Source organism: Silurus aristotelis (genome assembly GCF_946808225.1).
Source record: "Silurus aristotelis genome assembly, chromosome: 5".
NCBI lineage: Eukaryota > Metazoa > Chordata > Actinopteri > Siluriformes > Siluridae > Silurus > Silurus aristotelis.
This window is the reverse complement of record NC_139578.1, coordinates 32,951,278-32,960,725: the sequence shown is the minus strand read 5'-3', so window position 1 is coordinate 32,960,725 and position 9,448 is coordinate 32,951,278. Positions and strand designations below refer to the sequence as shown.

General features: G+C 42.6%; 1 protein-coding gene across 1 annotated transcript in view; it reads right to left on the bottom strand.

Moving 5' to 3' along the window:
• Positions 1–9,170, bottom strand: part of greb1l (GREB1 like retinoic acid receptor coactivator) — a 62,796-nt gene extending 53,626 nt beyond the window's left edge. Inside the window, exon 1 of the mRNA XM_083540960.1 lies at positions 8,678–9,170. The gene's annotated coding sequence lies outside the window, so the exon portion shown is untranslated. The remainder of the gene's footprint in view (positions 1–8,677) is intronic.
• Positions 9,171–9,448: the final 278 nt, after the last annotated feature.

Below are 9,448 nucleotides of genomic sequence, written 5' to 3'. Positions count from 1 at the left end.
TAAACGCGTTTCAGAAGCAAACAAAGCCACATTAGTTGATGTAAAAATGTCGGTGAGGAGCAGTCGACCTCCAGAGAGACGATCAATGCACACAAAGGCGGGAGGTCACTGACCTCTGACCCCTGACCTGAGCGGTGGGTGTGGCAGAGACTCTTTTGTGAAATTAGCTTCAGCGATTCAGCTGTGTAGCAAAAAACTAAGCCGCTTCTCTTTCATCAACACCTCTATTACGCTTTATAACACACACACACACACACACACACACACACACACACACACACACACACACACACACACACACACACACACACAGCATTTTTACTACACTCGTAGCTACAATAGAAAAAAAATGTGTTCAGAAGCCTGACCTTGAAGCTTTCTTCCCGAAAGTTCTCTTGCTCCTCCTGAAAGATCTACTATAGCTCAATCAGGTTAGAGGGCCTCTTTACTCTGTCCACCGATCATCTCATCAATCAGCTCAGATCTTCTTTATGCCACTCGAATGCTTTGGATGTCTGTTTAGGTTCCTTCTCCTGATAAAGACTGAGTTATGATCTTCCAGGCTGATGGTCTTGAGCCTCAGCATTCAAAGATTATCCTCCTACCTCATGATGTGCACCTATTTTCCTCTATCTAGCAACTCCCTCACAACACAATGCTTCCACCACCATGCTTTACAGACTAGATAAAGCTCTATGTTCACCTATGCTCTCAAGCTTGATTTCCTCAGAGGCTGGGGATCAACTCTGGAATAGAGGCTTCTTTCTCTCTCAGAATGGTGGATCTGCACAAATTTGTACTTCTTCACCATGTTCCTGGGGGTTTCAGGGGATTCCTTGGAAGGTTGGTTCTCCATCCCTGAGAGTTGATTTGAACCATTTTTCCTTTTTGAACAGTGAAGTGTCTGTGAGTGATCACGGGTACAGATGCTTGTGGTAGCTTCAGTTGTTTGGAAATTGAATGGTTTGTCTATACACTTCAAGTTACTCCTTCACCAGGTTCTTAGGAGTTGCATTCAGGAGATTCCTGGATTTCAATTGTACCGTTTTTCTTAAACGATGACGTGACTGTGAGCAGCCAGATGTTTAACATTTGCACACAGGTGTTTGTACAGATGTTTGTGGTAGCTTCAGCTGGTTGTAAATTGGTTCTTTTTGGGGTGAACCGGACTTGTGAAAGCCCACAGTTTGGTTCCAGAGGTCTTCTCTGAGTTCTCATGGATTAAAGAGTGTAAAGGAGCGCCCAGAGCAGAGACACACACCATATAACACCGAGTTCCACACATTCCAAAACCGCCGTAAAAGCCGACAGGGCAAAAGTTTACAAGCGGCCAAGCGGAACACGGCCAGGTCTCGGTCGCAATCACGGAATCCTCCGGGGTTCAAAGGTCAGCGCTGTTTCTCAGAGCAAAGGCTCTAAGAGTGAACTTTGGTAAACTTCAAACCTGGAGGAGGAGGAGGAGGACAACCTTCACCGCAAACTCTGACCAGCCGCAGGGTCACTCAGTGGAGCAAGCGCTCAGCTGTGCCAAGTTTACGACCCACGCGATCATGGTGAGAAGATCTGAAGAGCTCTTTATGGGAACAGATGGCATCCAGAGGTCAGTGAGGAGCGCTGGAGATATACTGTATGGAATAAAGTTTGCAGGAACCTTAGCAAGATGGGTATGTGCTTCTTGAACATCTCATCCCACATTTATTAGTTATTTGCAGTTATAAAACAACCTCCATTCTTCTGGGAAGGTGTATCACTGGATTTTGTGAAATGTCCTGCAGCCACATGGGTGTTAGTAAAGTAGGGTACTGATGGAGGTGCGGTGAGGAGGACTGGGGTGCAGTCAGCGTTCACATTTAGGAGATCAAGCAGGATATCTTCCAGTCCAAACTATGGAAAGCAGATCTTCATGGAGCTTTAAGTTACAACTTTGTGGGAACAGTTTGGAGAAGAACCACACTGATGAAAAAAATCAGGTGTCCCAATACTTTTGCCATAGAGGGTATTTAGCTATAGAGAGTGTCACCAGTTATGTACTTTTTATCCATTTTTTGTACGGTAGATGTTCCACAGTGGTTTCTGGACGTCTCCAGTTTCAGAGGAAACATTGGACCGTTGGACCGAACGTTTTGTACAAGTTTACACATATTTTTCTGTTTGTTGGGCCACGTGGAAACACCGGCTCAGGAAAGTGAAAGTCTGACAATGATGATGAAGATCCAAGTCTCCATGTCGTCCCAGTAGCACCTGCTGCTCTGATCTTCTCAAAAGCTGCTAAAACAAAAGCAGGGATTTCTGAGCTTCGGACTCTTTTCTTCTTCTCTCCTTCCTGCCATCTGCAATCTGAAACCTTCTGCCTCCGAGAACACAGAGGAGATAATAGAGCTTTCACTTCCTTTCAGCGTCGCTCGGCTGCTGGGGTTTTTCCTCTCCGGTTGTTGCCTCCCTGATTAATCGCCTGCGTTTGGCCGAAGCAGACATTTTTAATGTTAATCAATAACTCTGGAGCTGCTCAGTCTCTTTTCTGAGCCACTGTTTTGACACACACACACACACACACACACACACACACACACACACACACACACACACACACACACACACACACACACAGAGTTCAGCATTGGCCAGTAGAAGATGACATCCCACATCCCAAGTGGTTCTTCTGACCAGAAGTAGAAGTTTAGGGGAAAAAAAAAAAACAGAAATAAAATAAAAAAGAAATAAAAAGTAAAGATCATAACAGGCTCCAGGTGCTGATTTCAAGCGCAAGATCTGGATGCTGGAAGTTAATGAGTAACGAAGATCGCAGAGATTCCAGTTTCCAAAAGGCGATCAGATGCTCGCAGTCTGTTACCGTGGTAACAACAGGCTGAAAATAGGAAACAAGTCATCGGGGGAGAGAGATGAGTGACGAGTGCTGTCCTCTTAAGTAGCTGGGCATGTGTGTGTGTGTGTGTGTGTGTGTGTGTGTGTGTGTGTGTGTGTGTGTGTGTGTGTGTGTGTGTGTTCTGTCTTAAAAAATTCAAATATTATGCCAATGTAAAGGTACATATTATAGCAATTATGACCGTCTATTCAAAACATGTATATAATAAGTACATGAAGAAAGAAAGAAAGAAAGAAAGAAAGAAAGAAAGAAAGAAAGAAAGAAAGAAAGAAAGAAAGAAAGAAAGAAAGAAAAGGGCTAGAACAGATCTTTTGATCCAAACTAAAAGAAATACGTAAATCAATTTGTACCTAGAAACCACCAAATAAATAAATAAATAAACAAATAAATAATTATTTATTGGATTTGATTTTATTAAGTTTTTTGTTCAGTAGATCAATATTTTAATTGCATGATTGACACTGTGCAGTCCTGATAACACACACACACACACACACACACACACACACACACACACACACACACACACACACACACACACACACAGTCCAAATGGGCAAAAAAAAAAAATCAATGAGACCAAAACAGCATCAGTGAGTCATCTGGAGGCCTAAAGTGTGTATTTGTATTGTTTAAATAATTCACTAAATAAATCACACACACTCCCGACATTTCTATCATAAATCTTTCATCGTAAACGAGCCCTAATTTAATTACGCTCATTTCCTGCAGGTCGCATGATTATGTTCAGCTTTATGTTCAAGGTGAAACTTTTGAAATATTTGGAGTAAAAAATATATATAAAAACAATCCTGGACACGTGTTTTGTCTGTCGCTTGGTGCATAAAAGTGCTGGACTCGTATCGTTTTTTTATTTATTAACCTTTTAAATTATTACATTTTTTTTCTGATTTATTTGAATTGATGGTTTTGGTCCTTTTTTCAGGTATGTCAAGTGCTTAGTGATGGAAATTGAAATATTTGCTATTTATTTTAATTGATTTTAATTTAATAACATTTTAATAACATTCAACTCTTTCAAATAAATTAATCATTTCTTTCAATTTTAATTATTTATTTTTTTCCTCCCTATTTTGACATTATTGTATAGAATAAATCACACTTGTTGAGTACTTTGAAATATATAAATTGAAAAACTGAAGAAAGAGACTAATTTTCTTAGTTTTATTTTATTTTTTTATCCTACACTTGCAGCTTGTAATTTATTCGATTAATTAACATTTTGTTATTTTTTTATATTGATTTTTATATTGATCGTGTCCTTCGAGTAAAATAAAATAGTAAAAAAATATTACTTGCCATTCACTTATTTTATTTATTAACCCTAGATTTTCTCTTTCATGTATTATTTTTTATACATATATTTTTATTATCTAATTTAAAAGTCTTTTAAATGAATAATTTATTAAATAATTTCCACCTCATTTTTTTTTCCATTGCTGTTTTGACAATATTGTATGTAAACAATCACGTCCCTTGAGCAAATTTAAATAAAAAACTAAGACATAACAAATGAAAGAGAAAGAGAGAGAGAGAGAGAGAGAGAGAGAGAGAGAGAGAGAGAGAGAGAGAGAGAGAGAGAGAGAGAGAGAGAGGATAAAAAGAGACGTCTCATTCGAGGCTTTGAAGATTCTGGTCTAAAGCGGCTGCGTAACAGAGACCCGTATTATCTCCACCAGATTATCTCCCAATTGTTATAACCAAACAAAGGCACACACACACACACACACACACCGCAGAAGGGCAGATGGTGAGTGTCCGTGACCTGTGACCCCGACCGCACATGCTCAGTGTCACTCCAGGCCACCCAGCTAACCTCGGCCCTGAACAAAGAGGGTAATGAACACAACAACAACAGCAACAAATCAACCGTAATCATCAGTCGATCAATCGTTTCCTCAAAACACACCTTCTAACATCTAACCTCGAGCAGGGAGAGATAATCACCTCATCATCTCCAATACCTGACATCATTCCGTCAAAGAATGGTGACATCATCATCATCATCATCATCATGATCAAGTCAGGGTACAGAACTTTTTCTATAGATTTATCTCCCATTCACAATGGAGTCATCCTAAGCCCCGCCCACCATCAATCAAAATGAGGACAATGACAAGAAACTCGATACAGTATTGGGACAAACTTCAAGCCATACGTGGTTCTTCTCCAAACCTTTACTCCAAAGTTTTGGACGTCTACGGATGCTTTAGCATGAAGTTTCTCCTTCATTTGAACTAGGAATCCCAAATCTGATCCAACATGACAATACACAAAGCCAGCTCAATAAAGATCTGCTTTCCATCGCTTTAAAGTGTGTGGAAGATCTCCACCTATAGAGCTCCAAACCTTATTGGGATGAACGTAAACGCACCCCTGGCCTCCTTACTTGACCTACATCACTACCTGACTTTACTCATTGGCTGAATGAAGTGTTCACAGAAATCTAATGGAACATCTCCACAGAAGAGTGGAGCTTATTATAACAGAGAATGGGGACTTGATGTGGAATGAGATGCTCAGGTGTCCACAAACTCCTGGGCCTTGCTCAAGGGCACATAAGCGATGAGATTTGAACTTCTGATCTTGTTCTCAAACAAGTGTTCATAGAATGAACTTCCTTTATTGAGGAGTAGTAAAGATCTTGTATAAAGTTCTAGTGTAGGATCTCATCTTCTTTAATGAGATGCTCTTAACTACTTAAATGCAGGAGCTGAAGGTTGATCAGGGGCTTCAAATAGTCTGGGATCTTTGCAGCTTCTGGGTTGGTGCAAACTTCCTGGAATTTGATCTTTCGAAACCAAAAACTGAAACCTCATGAGATGTTGAGGAACACTTTCACACACTGATACGCCCAAATTTTTATTATACACCGGAAAGTAAAGTGAAACAAAAACTCGATTATGTCCTTTCTTCCATCCATCACAAAAACACCATTTGTAACTTCTCCGACCCTAGACTTCAAAAGGAGAACTGAATTCCATTCAGTCAGAAGATCAGACGACTGAACAGTGGAGATGTGAAGATTATGCAGCTCACACAGACACTCGCATTCAGGCACAGATTTATCGGGGTCTGGTTGGTCTTGTTGGTGGAACCCGAGCAGGAACGCTTCGGGCTGTGAGGTGGAAATGCAGCCTGGATGTCAGGTGAGAACGCGAGAGAGGAACCCGGAGAACCTGGAGGTAAAACCCGGACAAGCGTGAGAAGTATGCGTGAAAGAACTCCACCCAGACAGCAAACCGATTCCTGGATCAAACCCCGGACTGTGGAACCGTGAGGTTCTGTCACGGGATCCGTTTCCTGGATAGACTGCGTGTGGAGATGGAGAACGTCTGGATCACGTATGTGCTTTGAAACGTCATTGTATTTGATTTTCTTTCGGTTTCAGTGGAAAAGCATCCTCCCTGTACTGTATGTATATTTAGCATGACAATTACACACAAAACCATGAAGATCTGCTTTCCATGGGTTGGAGTGAAAGATCTCAGAGCACAGATCTCCACAAAATCTAGTGAAACATCTTCACAGAAGAGTGGAGCTCATCATAACAGGGAATGGAGACTACATGTGGAATGAGATGCTCACACTTTATGTACAGATGTCCAAAAACTTCCTTTTTTTTAAAAAGTCAAAATCAGAAAAAATCTGGAAATATGGATAAATTCAGATTAAGTTTTTAGTTCACTGGAACTGATCTACCAGAACAGCACGAGCTCACAGAACAACAACAACAACAACAACAATAATTCTTCTTCTTTTTCTTTCGGCTGCTCCCATTAGGGGTCGCCACAGCGGATCATCCGTCTCCATACCACCCTGTCCTCTATATCTGCCTCTTTTACACCAACTACCTGCATGTCTTCCCTCACCACATCCATGAACCTCCTCCTTGGCCTTCCTCTTTTCCTCCTACCTGGTGGCTCCATCTTCAGCATTTTTCTACCAATATAATTCATGTCCCTTCTCTGCACATGTCCAAACCATCTCAATCTCGCCTCCCTCACCTTGTCACCACAACATCCTACATGTGCTGTCCCTCTAATAAACTCATTTCTAATCTTGTCCATCCTCGTCACTCCCAACGAAAACCTCAACATCTTCAGCTCTGCTACCTCCAGCTCCACCTCCTGTCTTTTACTCAATGCCACTGTCTCTAATCCATACAACATCGCAGGTCTCACCACAGTCCTATAAACTTTCCCTTTCATTCTTGCAGATACTCTTCTATCACAAATCACTCCTGTCACTCTTCTCCACCCACTCCACGCTGCCTGCACACTTTTCTTTACTTCTCTAACACACTCTCCATTACTTTGCACTGTTGACCCCAGGTACCTGAACTCCTCCACCTTCTTCACCTCTTCACCCTGCAACCGCATCACTCCACTGCCCTCCCTCTCATTCACACACATGTACTCTGTCTTACTCCTACTGACTTCATTCCCCTTCTCTCCAGCGCATATCTCCACCTCTCCAGGCTCTTCTCAACCTGCTCTCTACTCTCACCACAAATCACAATATCATCTGCAAACATCATAGTCCAGGGAGACTCCTGTCTGACCTCGTCCGTCAACCTGTCCATCACCACTGCAAACAGGAAAGGGCTCAGGGCCGATCCTTGATGCAGTCCAACCTTCACCCTGAACCAGTCTGTCGTACCTACTGCACACTTTACTGCCGTCACACTGTCCTCATACATGTCCTGCACCACCCTCAAATACTTCTCTGACACACCTGACTTCCTCATACAATACCACAACTCCTCTCTCGGCACCCTGTCGTACGCTTTCTCTAAATCCACAAATACACAATGCAGCTCCTTCTGTCCTTCTCTATACTTCTCCATCAACATTCTCAAAGCAAATAAGGCATCTGTGGTGCTCTTCCTCGGCATGAAACCATACTGTTGCTCACAGATGGTCACCTCTTCTCTCAGCCTGGCTTCCACTACTCTTTCCCATAACTTCATGGTGTGACTGATCAACTTAATTTCCCTGTAGTTACTGCAGGTCTGCACATCTCCCTTATGCTTAAAGATCAGTACCAGCACACTCCTTCTCCATTCCCCAGGCATCCTCTCCCCTTCCAGAATCCTGTTAAACAATCTGGTTAAAAACTCCACTGCCATCTCTCCTAAACATCTCCACGCTTCTACCGGTATGTCATCTGGTCCAACCGACTTTCCATTCTTCATCCTCTTAATCGCTGCTCTCACTTCCTCCTTACTAATCCTATCTACATCCTGCTTCACCAACTCCACATCCTCCAACCTTCTCTCTCTCTGATTTTCCTCATTCATCAGCTGCTCAAAATACTCCCTCCATCTTCTCAACACACTCTCCTCACTAGTCAACACATTTCCCTCTCCATCCTTTATTGCTCTAACTTGCAGTACATCCTTCCCAGCTCGGTCCCTCTGCTTGGCCAATCGGTATAAATCCTTTTCTCCTTCCTTAGTGTCCAACCTCTTATACAGTTCCTCATATGCCTTTTCCTTGGATTTCGCCACATCCCTTTTAACCTGCTGCTGCATCTCCTTGTACTCCTGCCTACTTTTCTCATCACTCTGTCGATCCCACTTCTGTTTTGCCAATCTCTTTCCCCTAATGCTCTCCTGCACTTCCTCATTCCACCACCACGTCTCCTTGTCTTGCTTTCTATTTCCAGATGTCACACCAAGTACTTTTCTACAACAACAACAACAACAACAACAATAATAATAATAATAATAATAATAATAATAATAATAATAATAAAAGCAGCACTCACCAGATTTAGAAGAGAAAACAAGGCGAAAAATCAGCATCACTTCCGCATGAAGGACATGAAGCCTCTCTCCCTCTATCTATCTCTCTATCCATCTCTCTATCTCTCTCTCTCCGTCTACCTGTCACACGCACCGCGGGCGCGCGCTCTCACACGCGCTTCGGATAATATCTCCGCGCAGTGACGTCAAAACTCTCAGAACGCACAGTCTGACAGATCTGCTCGGAACGATCAGGACACACACACACACACACATATCCCAGAACATCTCAGAACATCTCAGAACATCCTCAGTGCACACTTTAGTTCATCTCAGCACGCGCAAACAGTCACTTCCGCTGATGCGCATCAGACCTGGGCTTCATCCCTCCATCAGGTTCACATACATGCGCTACAGAAGCTGTTGTAGAAGTGTATCCAGACACTATGGAGAGTTATGAGGTCTGCTCTAATGTATTGGCACCCTCTACTTCCATCCATCCATCCATTCATTCATTAATCGAGTTGATCACGTGACCTTAAAACCCTATATACTATACGTACACACGTGACATCATGTGCATGATACGCGAGGAACGTGGCCAAAGCGGTCACGTGACCCTGGGCCATGCATGAATAGGAAGGATCGAGGTTCACGTGACGACACGCGTGTCTTATCGTCAAGAATGTCTGTTATATGTGAGTTTATAGCTCGCACGCACCTGAGCCTACTGGCCTGTGTGTGTGTGTGTGTGTGTGTGTGTGTGTTGTATCTCTACACCCTGAAGAGCAGCT